The following is a 13,622-nucleotide window of genomic DNA, read 5'->3' on the forward strand; positions in this document are numbered from 1 at the left end:
AATTTGGGTTTTTAGGATATTTATATAAATGTTTTTACTTGTGGGCTCAGGAAAAGAGATTTTAATTAATGAAACTTGATGACTAATAAGATGAGCTATTTAAGACTTTAGTCATCAAATGACTCTTTCCCTTTTTATCACTTTTTGGGCTTTCGATTCCATTAAACTTCCTTTTCCATATACTTTTAATATTCAAAACCTTTATTAAAACATGCATAATTAAAATATTTCTAATTTTATTAAGCTATGAAAAATAATTTCATTTGACTTTTAAAATAGTCAACCCTCTTTAAAAGTCAAATCATTTTCCCAAACTCATTTGGATTTAAATACAACTATATAAATACTTAAATATATTTATAAAATTCTTTAAAATTGTGGGGGATTACATTTGAGGTCGTGACGTGTAAACTAAATATATACAATGATATGGAGGCATGTAATTCAATTAATTTCATTAAAAAATAATAAATGAATTATACGCAATGACACGGGGTTCGCTCGGGGGAACAACTAGTTGGATACTAAACTTTTAAAAAAATATATTGGATATAGTAGACACATAATCATATCTCTCTAACTTAATGTTCGATGATGAAATGTTATCATTTTAATTGGTTCCGTTCAAAGCAGATTAATTCGAAAAAAAAGCCCAAAATCGTTTAAAAAACCTGAAATATATTAAACCCAGTTTCAAAACCCAATTAATTATTCGTAAATAATTCTATTTTCAAACCCATTTTTGAAAAGCCTAATTAATTATTATTCATGAATTATGCTATTTTTAATTTTAGTTTTCTAAATTAAAATGTATTCTGAAAAATCAAATTTTATCCATTAGATAATTGATTTCGAATCCAAAAGACATTATTTTCATGCAGGATAACAAATAAAACTCGGCCAGATCTAGGATTGTGCGACACGCATCCTGATGCATCCGATCCCGTGCACGGAGTGCGCTTGCGCAACAATGAGACAATCAGCAAAACTTAGAGACGTAAAAGTAGGTGCGTGTCGAGCATGATTATGTGTGTTGCGCATCGTGATGCTTGTTGCGCGTCACCGATGTGTGCCACGCGACGCAGATCTTATCTTATTTTTTATTATTTTCCCTCCTCGTTCTATTTGGTTTCGCGATAGATCTCCATACAACTTCCAACAAAGAAAATCACTTTAAGCTCTTCACGTACTTCGATCCTATATTCAAAGAGTACTTTTAATGATCTCTATCAAAACTTCAAGATTGCTCCTCCGGCGGATCGTTATACATGACGTAGGTGATCATGGGTCGGTCAGGCTTTGGCAAAAACAAATGGCCCTTTTCGGGCCAAAGCCGCGGGTCGGCCCAAAACATTCGCGCCAAAGCCCGGTATTGCGGGCTGGACATAGTGGGCTTTTCGGGCCGTTTTTGTAACACCCCGATAATTCTCTCTTATCAGAAATAACTTTATAATATTAAACTTAGAGAATTACCCAGGCATTATCGCTCGTGTGATAACGTATCGGCTTATTCAGAATTTTGCAGCGGAAAACAATATACTAAAAACCAACTTTATTAAAACTTACTAAATAAATGACAAGTGTTTGAAACTTAAATACACCAACTTGATAAATGGTAGGCGTGTCGCACACCTATCAAAAGTAATTACCTAACCAACTACCCAACTATGTAGCAGAGTAAGTCAGGGTCGAATCCACAGGGACAAACGTATCAAACACTAGCTATCTTGACTCAATTTAACTAAACGAGTGACAAACAATAATGAAAAGGTGTTGACTAAGACTAACACTAAACTACGATAATTACTAAGAACACACAAGATATAGATCAATTAACTAAAACATCTAGAATTAAGTATCACCACTAGCATGACCAATACATGAATAATTTCCATCCCAAATGATATAATCAAGAATTCAAGAGGAGTAATGCACCCTATAATTACCAAAGATCTCTCCCGAGTACCAATGGCTACTCTAAACAAGCAATCAAACTATTCCCATAGAATCATGCACGAAAGAGGCATTATGCATAGCATCACAATTAAATTCCTAGCAATCCCATCTAACTATTCCCATAGAAGATATTCATACCATTGATTGGATCAACAAAACCATCTAGATTCAATTCCCATTGAAAATAAGATATACGGAGTCAATCAAAATCACCTATCCCTAGTATGATAATGAGCATAAGAACAATCCAATCAAACAAGAACAATTGATCATATAAATTGGGATTAATGGAGGAATTCACATATTAAATCATTGCTAGGGTTTTACTTAACCCTAGATTAATGGACTACTCACACATAATTGAAATAGCAAAACAAATAATGAACAAATTAAAAGACATGATAATAATGAAAGAAAGAAGAGATTAAGAAAAACTTATCTTTACTTGAAGGAATCAAAGCGTAGTAATCAATGTTTAACAATGGAGTAAACTCAAAAGCTCTCTAAAAAGTTATAAAATGTATTCTCAGTAAAAAGGCGTCGTTTTTAACTCTAATAAAATAGTATTTATATGTCTTGCAAATCCGGCGCAACACGCGCTCAAAACAGTCAAAAGATCGTCCCGCCCGACCGGTCGGGCGGATTTCGCCCGGTCGGGCGGTTGTCAGGTATCATTTTCCTTCGTCGCGCCTGGCCGGGCGCTTTTCAGCATTAAAAGCCTTCGTCTCGCCCGACCGCCCGGGCGGATTTCGCCCGGTCGGGCCGCATGTGAAGTTTGCCTGGCAGCTCGACTTTTCTGAAAATGCGCTTGTAAGGTTCGCCCGACCGCCCGGGCGGATTTCGCCCGGTCGGGCGCGGGAGCAATATTCACTTGGAGTTGCAGCATCCAAATTCTGACTAAGTAAGAATCGCCCGACCACCGGGGCGGATTGCGCCCGGTCGGGCGGTTATCAGGTTTTTAGGCAAATGTGAGATTTTCGCGCGTCCCGACTTCATGCTCATGTAGCGATGTCAAGGATTAGGAAATGCACCAAAATATGCTATTTCCTACAAAGTAATCTGAAAACACAACCACACTACAAGACACACATTAGTACTAAAAAGGGCTCCGAAGAGCGCAATTAATACCAATAATCCATGGGAAATGGGGGTAAAATTCTATATAAAATAGACATATCAAACTCCCCCAAGCTAGACTTTTGCTTGCCCCTAAGCAAAACCTGTCTGAAAATCAACAGTTCAAAGCATCAATAGTAGTTTACCCCATCATAAAATTCTTGAAATGACAATAGATCGAATCCAACACACCACAAGTCATAATCGATAAGGTTCGACAAAAACAAATACCAATCAGGGATAAGAATCAATGAGAGGCCACTAAATATGCGCTGCAAATCAATGAGAAGGATCTCACAAGGGACTCACCACTCATTTGTAAAGCACTCTCCAAGCAGTTAAAATGACTGCTTCTTTCCATCCCCAGTACCCGTCCCTACTCTCACACTCGTGTGTTTGAAGGTGATATATGGCGCTCAATTGCTCCACTTCACCAAGTTAGTCCATAGGCTTGTATCACTCTCCACATCAGGTAGTTATACATGCAAACAAATCATATGACTCAATTAAGGTTGTAATGGGGCTTAAGGTGGTAGGTGTGGCAAATATTTGGGAATGTGGTGCTTAAGGTAGTGAAGTATTACTACAACTTTGAACGAACATCCCACACATCAAAAAATTGCAACACAACTTTGACCCATTTTTCTTTCATCTCACCTCCTTTGTTCTTCATATAACCCAAGTAATGACTTCCAATATGACATAATTCAAATGAGATCTCTCTCTTAGTAATTTTTTTTTTTTTTTTTTTTTTTTTCTTTTCAATTTGATTTTCATAATTGCTCTTGGAAATCTTACTTGTCATGTTTTTAGGAGTTCTCTACTTTAGCTACTAGCTAATGAGGATAGAGAAGAATTTCTTTTGCACATGTAATCAATCATATTTGTTCTCTTTCTTGCAATCTTTTCATTCATACCAACAACCAATTTCATAATCCACAAGTTAATCAACCAAAAATTCCTAAATACTTCACTACCAATGGTAAAGAGACGTATTTTTGGAAAAATGAGGAGCTCATAATGTAGTTGTCAAAAGAAACAGGCTCAGCTCAGAGTGGTTAACTAGGGGAAATGAATGCAGGGAAGGTATTTGGTCTTTTGGTGCAAATTCCTACGTGAGTCATAATCATTTTTGTTTAGACATTGTATAACTAATGCATCAATGGAGGAAGAAACACAAGTTCTAGCATCCCTCATGAAGTGGGCATACACACAAGAAAAGCATGACGTTAAGGCACAGAAGCTCACAGTTAAGCCTAAACATGCTTGCAGGACATATAGAGTGCCACAATCTTGATTCTTATCATAGATCTAAGTACAGTTATGCTATGCCTTGGTGATCAATCATTGTTTCGTGTCCATCAACAATCCAAAGTCAAAACGCATTATGATAGCATGGGGCACAGGGAAACAACTATTCAACCTTGACTTTGATTTTCTCTTTTTTTTTTTTTTTTTTTTTTTTTTTTTTTCAGCAGGCTTCACCCATCATACATGGTGAAGACAAAACAAACCAAAAGAAAAGAAAGAAAGAGAAAGAAAAGAAAAAACACAAAACACAACCAAACACACAAGAAAACTATGCTAAACTGAACTACAAAAGCTGTAAACTACCTAAGAAGTGATAGAAGATACCATATGTGCAGTGAAGATCCCCCCAAGCTGAACTTGGCAATGTCCGCATTGCAACAAGGAGAAGGCAAGGAACACGGCCCTCAGTCGGCCATAGAATCGGAATCAGAATCATCAGCAGCAGGATCCTGAGTACCGGTGCCTGTGCCACTCCCTCCAGCTCCACCATAGGCGGGGTTCCAGGTGTACCAACTGGGGTGGGGACCCGCCTGTGCGATCGTACCAAGCCTGCAATAGTCATCATACATAGGGAACATAGCAAGGCGCTGGTCATCGTAGATGGTGTCTACGCGGCGCTCTAGGCGCTCTAGGCTTGAGTGTTGCAGTCATATTCAGTTCCATACGCTGCAACACACTCATCATCCCCTCAAAGTCAGCAGTAGGGGGAGGGGGTTGGGAGAGGAGGAGGGCATGAAGGAAGAGGAGGCATGAAGGAGGCAGGGCGGCCTCTCGCCTACGGTAGACGTGTGGAGGCTCAGGTACGGGCCGGTCTCAGGTGGGTGGGCCGCATCTCCAACAGGAAGGAGATAGGTAGGTAGAGCGGCATTCCCTGTGTGGTCATCCTCTATAAGCGGCTGGGCTAAGGTGGGGTCTGGAAGAAGTATAGACTGGTTAGCGGCAATCATCCACCTATAGTTCCGACCACTAGGGACAATGTACCGGGCACATAGGAAGTGGTCAAGGTCAAGGTAAGAAGGCCCCGGAACAGCATTGCCCCGAATCTCAACATGGCCGAAATGACAGGCAATGTGGGTGACTAGTCCCCCAATGACAATAGGTACGGAGGAACGGACACTGCCGTCCTCCTCAAAAGTGGGGTAAGTCGTAGAGATCTTATGCAGATGATGCATAAATGCATACGCAAGATCAAACTGCATAGGCATGGTGACGGGCCACAGATAAGTGCCAAGAGCACTTAGTTCCTCCGTCCTAGATGTGTTGGGTTCCCACCGCCCAAAGATAGTACTCCCCAAGAATTTTAACAGGAATCGAATGCTAGGATGATGGACCGACTTAATCTGTAAATGCTGACAGTTGGGTGGTCTAACACCAGTAAGGGCTTCCCAGAGTTGGCCTAGCAGAAATGTCTCTGGTTTCTTCCTTTCCCCCCTAACGGTCATACCAAATAGTTGGGCAAATTGGCGCAGGGTCAGTCGCCTATCCACATTGGAAAGACGAAAATACAGGACATGGTCGTTTTGAGCGTGTTTTCGAATCTCTAAGGAACTTAGAAATTCTAGGGTCAGGTCCGCATATGTGCCATGGTACAAGGTGAGGAATTGTTCTATTCCCATACCAACAAATAATGTGCGGGTAATGTCAGCAATACCCAAAACATGCAAGAGGTCACTATGAACAAATCGGGTGGGGGCAATCATACGGTGCTTAAGTTTTTGAAAACGCACCTTTTGAGCCTCATCCTTGAAAATTATATGAGGAAAGTCAGGATCTACCTCAATTGCAGTAGGTTGAGAGCCACGTGTACCTCGACGACCCGCCATTAGAGATGATGAAAAACCTGCAAAAACAGAGCAATGGTGGAGAAATTGAGAATTTCACAAAAATTGAAGGAAATCATCTCATAATGCACCATAAAGTTTGAAAACGCAATTTGCAAGGTTAATCTAGCAAAAATCACCATAAAAATCAAACCTTTCTCAAGAAAAACCCAAAGAGGAGGAGTGAGAAGAAGGAGGAAGAAGAGAGAGAGTGAGGTGGAAAAGTTTGTAAGTAAGATGGGGAATTTGGTGAGGATGAGTGAAAGATTAGAAATTTTGAAGAAATTTGAGAGTGGAGATGGTGAGGAAAGAGAGAATTGGGGTTAGGGTTTGAGAGGAGAGAGAAAGAGTGAGAGGAAGAAGATGAAGTTAGATGAGGGTTTGAAAGAGAGTGAAAGAAAAGAAAGGAAAATCGTGGGTTTATTCGACAAAACTGCGCCTCGCCCGACCGGGCGGATTTCGCCCGACCGCCCGGGCGGAACTTTTTCCTTAGTTTTTTTTCGCGTTTTGAATTTCTTCTTTGGATCTGAGCTTGCGCGCCCGACCGGGCGGATTTCGCCCGACCGCCCGGGCGGAATTTCTTCCTTAGTCAATTTTCGTGTTTGAATGTCCCAGCTGAAGTTCGCTTGCGCGCCCGCCCGGGCAGATTTCGCCCGACCACCCGGGCGGTGCCCAGTGCACAAATTTGGTTGCTTAGTCCGTTTTTTCTCATCTTCCTGCAGTAGAGTTCCACACTTATGCAAATTTTTTCACTCCAAAATCACTCCAAAAAAATAAAATAAGAGAAAAAATAAAATCAATTAAAATCAAATCAAATCAAAAGAAAAAGAAATGAAAAAGTAGGAAATTGGGTTGCCTCCCAATAAGCGCTAGTTTTTAAGGTCATTAGCTCGACCTCCTCTAGTATCACTCAGGTGAAGGGATGGAGAGTATGATGTCAACTTGCTCAGCAATGGGATCTCCAGCTCGGTAATGCTTCAATCGGTGGCCATTGACTTTGAAAGTGTCTCCTTGCCGGTTCCAAAGCTCCACTGAACCTAAGGAAAAACCTTGTAGACCTTGAATGGACCGGACCACCGCGAACGAAGTTTACCAGGAAATAGCTTCAGACGAGAATTAAAAAGAAGAACCAAGTCCCCTTCCTTGAACTCGCGGCGCACAATTCCCTTGTCATGCCATCTCTTAGTCTTCTCCTTGTACAATCTAGAACTCTCATAAGCATCCAGACGAAGCTCATCAAGCTCAGCAAGTTGAAGGAGTCTCTTCTCGCCCACCGTGTGAGAGTCGAAATTGAGGCTCTTAATAGCCCAAAATGCACGATGCTCTAACTCAACAGGGAGATGACATGCTTTCCCATAAACAAGACGATATGGTGTGGTACCTATGGGGGTCTTGAATGCTGTCCTGTAAGCCCATAATGCATCATCAAGTTTAGCAGCCCAATCTTTTCGTGTTCGTGCAACCGTCTTCTCTAGGATAGTTTTGATCTCACGGTTGGAAACCTCCACTTGTCCACTAGTTTGGGGATGATATGAAAGTCCCACTCTATGATGCACCCCATACTTCTTAAGCATAGCTTCAAATTTATTCTCCAGAAAATGCTTACCTCCTCACTAATCAAAACCCGTGGAATGCCAAAGCGAGGAAAAATAGTTTTCTTGAAAAATCTACTAACCCCCGAGCATCATTAGTTGGAGAAGCAAGAGCCTCCACCCATTTGGAGACATAGTCCACAGCAACCAGAATATACTTGTTCCCATAAGAAGAAGGGAACGGACCCATGAAGTCTACACCCCACACATCAAAGATCTCCACTTCAAGAATAGCGTTAAGAGGCATCTCATTCCGACGGGAAAGATTTCCCGTTCTTTGACAGCGATCACAAGAATGCACATAATGATGAACATCCTTGAACAAAGTAGGCCAATAAAAACCACATTGAAGAATTTTCGCTGCAGTTTTATTAGTACTAGCATGGCCTCCACAAGGTAAATCATGACAATGAGATATAATAGAGGATACCTCATTTCCAGGAATACACCTTCTAATCACCCCATCTGCGCAAGACTTGTAAAGGAAGGGCTCATCCCAAAAATACCTCCTCACATCCTTAAAGAATTTCTTCTTTTGTTGAGATGAATATCCATGAGGAATAGTGTCACTAGCCAAATAGTTGGCTATATCAGCATACCATGGGATCTCTGCAGTGGCTAAAGCTAGAAGCTGCTCATCAGGAAAAGTATCATCAATTGGAGAGCCTCATCACCCTCAGCATCCATAACAATTCGAGAAAGGTGATCTGCAACAACTTCTCAAACCCTTCTTGTCTCGAATCTCCAAGTCAAACTCTTGTAACAACAAAATCCACCGAATCAAACGGGGCTTAGCATCCTTCTTGCTCATCAAATATTTAAGAGCCGCATGATCAGTGTGAATTATCACCTTCGACCCCACCAGATAGGACCGAAATTTCTCCATCGCATACACCACTGCTAACAGTTCCTTCTCAGTTGTGGCATAGTTCATCTGGGCCGGAGTAAGAGTCTTGCTTGTATAGTAGATGGCATGCAGTTTACCATCCTCCCTCTGACCCAATACTGCTCCCACTGCGTAGTCACTAGCATCGCACATAATCTCGAAAGGGAGATTCCAGTCAGGCGATTGAATTATAGGAGCAGAAATAAGAGCCGCTTTTAACCTGTGAAAAGCCTCAGTACAAGCATCAGTAAACACAAAAGGGACATCTTTGCCTAAAAGCTCAGTTAGAGGTCGAGCAATTTTGGAAAAATCTTTTATGAAGCGGCGGTAGAATCCCGCATGACCAAGAAAGCTCCTTACTCCTTTGACAGAGTTAGGAGGTGGTAAACGCTCAATGACCTCTATTTTTGCTTTGTCGACTTCAATGCCCCGATGAGAAACAATATGACCCAGAACGACTCCTTGTTGCACCATAAAATGACATTTTTCCCAGTTGAGAATCAAATTAACTTCTTGCATCTATGGAGCACCTTTTGTAAATTAGCAAGACAAACGTCAAAAGATGTTCCATAGACGGAGAAGTCATCCATAAATACTTCCATAGAGTTCTCAATAAGACTGGAAAAAATTGCCATCATGCAACGCTGAAAAGTGGCAGGAGCATTACACAGTCCAAATGGCATCCTTCGATATGCAAAGGTGCCATAAGGACATGTGAAGGTAGTCTTTTCCTGGTCACTTGGATGAATAGGAATTTGGAAAAAACCAGAGTATCCATCCAACCAACAGAAAAAGGATGTTTTGCCAGTCTTTCTAACATTGATCAATGAAGGGGAGGGGAAAATGATCCTTGCGGGTGGCCTTATTCAATCGTCTATAATCAATACACATGCGCCACCCTGTCACAGTCCTAGTGGGAACTTGCTCACCCTTATCATTCTTGACAACGGTCATACCTCCTTTCTTAGGGACTACTTGAACAGGGCTAACCCACTTACTATCTGAGATAGGGTAGATTATACCTGCATCAAGCAATTTAAGAACCTCTTTCTTGACTACTTCCATCATATTTGGATTAAGTCTTCGTTGAGATTCTATAGAGAAGCATGTTCGTCCTCAAGAATGATTTTGTGCATGCAAAATGAGGGATTAATACCCTTGATATCATCAATGGTGTACCCAATGACATTCTTATATTTCCTTAAAATAACGAGCAATTTTTCAATTTGAATGTCATCAAGCTCAGCATTAACAATAACAGGGTATGTATCATTGGGACCCATGAACACATATTTCAAAGTAGAGGGGAGAGGTTTCAGTTCTACCTTAGGAGGCGTAGTACTCTCCTTAGTGTCCTCAGAATGCAGCAATTCCTGGAGAGGCTCTTCAGCTTCTGCAGTGGCTCGTGTCTCCTCTAGAAGTCTCTTGTATTCCTTAGTCTCCCAATCTTCCTCATCAGCACTACCCATCAAGACCGTTTGTAGCGAATCATCCAGTTGCAGATTGAAAGCCTCTGCTTCTATCACCTCATCAAGAGCATCCACTCTATAAACAGTTTCTCCCATAGAAGGAGAAGTCATGGAGTTTGTGAGTGTGTACTCCATCTTTTCATCACCTACTTCAAAAGTGATTTTACCCTTCTTCATGTCAATAATGGCTCCAGCAGTGGCCAAAAAGGGTCTTCCAAGAATTATGGGAACTTGTGCATCTTCCTTCATCTCCATGACGACAAAATCACAGGGAATAAAGAATTTACCCACTCGAAGAGGAACATCTTCAAGTATACCAAGTGGAAACTTCACTGTCCTGTCAGCTAGTTGTAGAGAGATGCGTGTGGGTTTTAGTTCGCCCATGTTGAGTTGCTTGCAGATAGATAACGGCATGAGACTAACACTAGCCCAAGATCACATAGAGCATTCTTGATAGCAATATCTCCAAGCTTGACCGGAATGGAATAGCTGCCCGGATCTCCTAGCTTTTCTGGAAGCGTATTCTGCAAAATAGCACTACACTCAGCAGTTAGTGAAACAGTGACATTTTCTTCAATTTTTCGTTTGTTAGAGAGCATGTCTTTCAAAAACTTAGCGTAAGAAGGCATCTCAGATATGGCATCCAAGAAGGTATGTTGATGTGTAGCTTCTTCAGGATGTCAAGGAACTTCCCATATTTCTTTTCAAGTTTTGCCTGTGCCAATCTTTGAGGGAACGGAACAGGTGGCTTGTATGGTTTAATAGGAATGACAGTGGGTTCCTCCTTCTCAGGCTTCTTAGCTTCATCTTCCAAACCCGTCTTCTCTTGAACTTCCTCACTCAACTCTATAACCTCTTTTGCAGTGTTGTGGTGCTCAGTTACCCTCCTTGTAGGCTCTTGCAATTCCTTACCGCTCCTCAATGAAATGCATTGATATGCCCTTAGGATTTGGTTCAGTTTGCCCAGGAAGTTGGCCTGAAGGTTTAGAGAGGTGGCTTATTTGTTGGGCTAGTTGGGTCATCTGACTCTCCATCAATTTTTATGAGCAGTGATTTGTTGGAGAGAGTTGTTGAGAAAGTCATTCTGCTTGGCTTGGTATTCAACTTGCTTAGCCTGAGAGGAAGCTAAATTCTCCATGATAGTCTCAAGGTTGGGTCGAGAGGATGATGATGAAGGGTTGAATGGTGGTCTTTGTTGGAAACCAGGTGGCTGGGAGTAGTTGGTGTGTGGAGGTTGAGGTTGGTTATTTTTGTAGGAGAAATTTGGGTGATGCTTCCAACCTGGGTTAAATGTGTTTGAGTATGGGTTGTTTTGTGGCCTTGTATTTGTGTTAAGGAGGGCATTGACATGCTCAGTTCCCGCTCCCAGATTATTATATTGACACTCGGTGAAAGAGTGACCTTGCACTTCACAATATCACAAATAGGCGCTGCTGGTCCGCTACTCAACTGATCAACTTTAGCTGCCAAAACTTGCACAGTGTTAGTTAAAGTAGCAATAGCATCAACCTCATACTTACCTCCCTTTTTAGGGGCTCCACGAGATATACTCCAGTCATTCAGGTAATTGTTGGCAGCCATATCATCCAACAATGTCTTCGCGGCTTCTGGAGTTTTTGCCATGAAAGTACCGCCAGATGCGGCATCAATAGAACTTCGAACTTCATGCTTCAGACCATTGTAGAATGTCTGAATCAGCAACCACTCAGGAATGCCGTGGTGTGGACACTGCCTTTGCAAAGCCTTGTATCTCTGCCATGCTTCGTAGAGAGACTCCAATTCATGTTGTTGAAAGCCAGATATCTCGTTTCTGAACTTGGAAGTTCTCATAGGAGGGAAGAATTTGTAAAGGAAAGCCTTCTTCAGTTCTGGCCATGTGCAATCTTCCTCACTTCTTCTTCCTTAAACCATTCCTTTGCTTCGTCCCTGAGAGAAAAAGGAAAAGCACAATACCGAATTAAATCGTCAGAAACATTAGTTAATTTCAAAGTATTGCATTTTTCTAAAAAATTAGCCAAATGATCAGTAGGGCTCTCTTTGGGTGTTCCCGCATAGGAATCCTGTGAGATAAACTGGATGAATTGTGGCTTGAGCTCGAAATGATTGGCAGCGGTTGTCGGTCTGTTTATGGTGGTGGTGGTCTCATCGGGCATAGCATATTCCCGTAGAGACTTTGGTGGTGCTTCGTCTCCCATTGTTGGTTCTTGTTGTTGTTGTCTTCTTCGACCTCCTAATCTCCTTGCTGTAGCTTCGATCTCGCGATCAAGAGTAATTAGATCTTGTGGACCCTTGCTACGAGTACGCATGCAACAAAAAGACTGAAAGAAAAGAGATCAAACAGCAAATAGAGTGACAATGATCGAACAAAGACAGTTTAGCTAAATAAAATCAAAGATAAACTAATCTAATACCGTTAGTCCCCGGCAACGGCGCCAAAATTTGGTAGGCGTGTCGCACACCTATCAAAAGTAATTACCTAACCAACTACCCAACTATGTAGCAGAGTAAGTCAGGGTCGAATCCACAGGGACAAACGTATCAAACACTAGCTATCTTGACTCAATTTAACTAAACGAGTGATAAACAATAATGAAAAGGTGTTGACTAAGACTAACACTAAACTACGATAATTACTAAGAACACACAAGATATGATCAATTAACTAAAACATCTAGAATTAAGTATCACCACTAGCATGACCAATACATGAATAATTTCCATCCCAAATGATATAATCAAGAATTCAAGAGGAGTAATGCACCCTATAATTACCAAAGATCTCTCCCGAGTACCAATGGCTACTCTAAACAAGCAATCAAACTATTCCCATAGAATCATGCACGAAAGAGGCATTATGCATAGCATCACAATTAAATTCCTAGCAATCCCTCTAACTATTCCCATAGAAGATATTCATACCATTGATTGGATCAACAAAACCATCTAGATTCAATTCCCATTGAAAATAAGATATACGGAGTCAATTCAAAATCACCTATCCCTAGTATGATAATGAGCATAAGAACAATCCAATCAAACAAGAACAATTGATCATATAAATTGGGATTAATGGAGGAATTCACATATTAAATCATTGCTAGGGTTTTACTTAACCCTAGATTAATGGACTACTCACACATAATTGAAATAGCAAAACAAATAATGAACAAATTAAAAGACATGATAATAATGAAAAGAAAGAAGAGATTAAGAAAAACTTATTCTTTACTTGAAGGAATCAAAGCGTAGTAATCAATGTTTAACAATGGAGTAACTCAAAAGCTCTCTAAAAAGTTATAAAATGTATTCTCCAGTAAAAAGGCGTCGTTTTTAACTCTAATAAAATAGTATTTATATGTCTTGCAAATCCGGCGCAACACGCGCTCAAAACAGCCAAAAGATCGTCCCGCCCGACCGGTCGGGCGGATTTCGCCCGGTCGGGCGGTTGTCAGGTATCATTTTCCTTCGTCGC

The 13,622-nt window shown here is 41.1% G+C and overlaps 1 non-coding gene across 1 annotated transcript; it reads left to right on the top strand.

Moving 5' to 3' along the window:
• Nucleotides 1–11,861: 11,861 nt before the first annotated feature.
• Nucleotides 11,862–11,968, top strand: LOC125492181 (small nucleolar RNA R71). Its single transcript, XR_007268625.1, has one exon. It is a non-coding gene; the product is annotated as a small nucleolar RNA R71 (small nucleolar RNA).
• The last annotated feature ends 1,654 nt before the right edge of the window (nucleotides 11,969–13,622 follow it).

Source organism: Beta vulgaris, chromosome 7, assembly GCF_026745355.1.
Source record: "Beta vulgaris subsp. vulgaris cultivar EL10 chromosome 7, EL10.2, whole genome shotgun sequence".
NCBI classification, from domain to species: domain Eukaryota; kingdom Viridiplantae; phylum Streptophyta; class Magnoliopsida; order Caryophyllales; family Amaranthaceae; genus Beta; species Beta vulgaris.